Below are 240 nucleotides of genomic sequence, written 5' to 3'. Positions count from 1 at the left end.
TAAACCGTAAACCCTTAAAATCTAGGGTTTAAAGTGTATAGGCCTCCTAGCAAACCCTCCAAACCCTAAATCACTAAATAGTAATAATAATATAAACTCTAAACCCTAAACCCTCAAACCCTAACCTTTATTGTCGTTGCATGACCGAGACAACAGAAACCCCGCATGTTTAGGGTTTAGGGTTTAGGGTTTAGGGTTTAGGGTTTTTGCTTGCATCAGACGGACCTGCTGGAGTATGAG

The sequence above is a fragment of the Eimeria mitis genome, genomic scaffold, assembly GCF_000499745.2.
Source record: "Eimeria mitis Houghton genomic scaffold, Emh_scaff1110, whole genome shotgun sequence".
In the NCBI taxonomy this organism is placed as follows: Eukaryota; Apicomplexa; class Conoidasida; order Eucoccidiorida; family Eimeriidae; genus Eimeria; species Eimeria mitis.
This window is presented reverse-complemented; position numbering follows the sequence as displayed.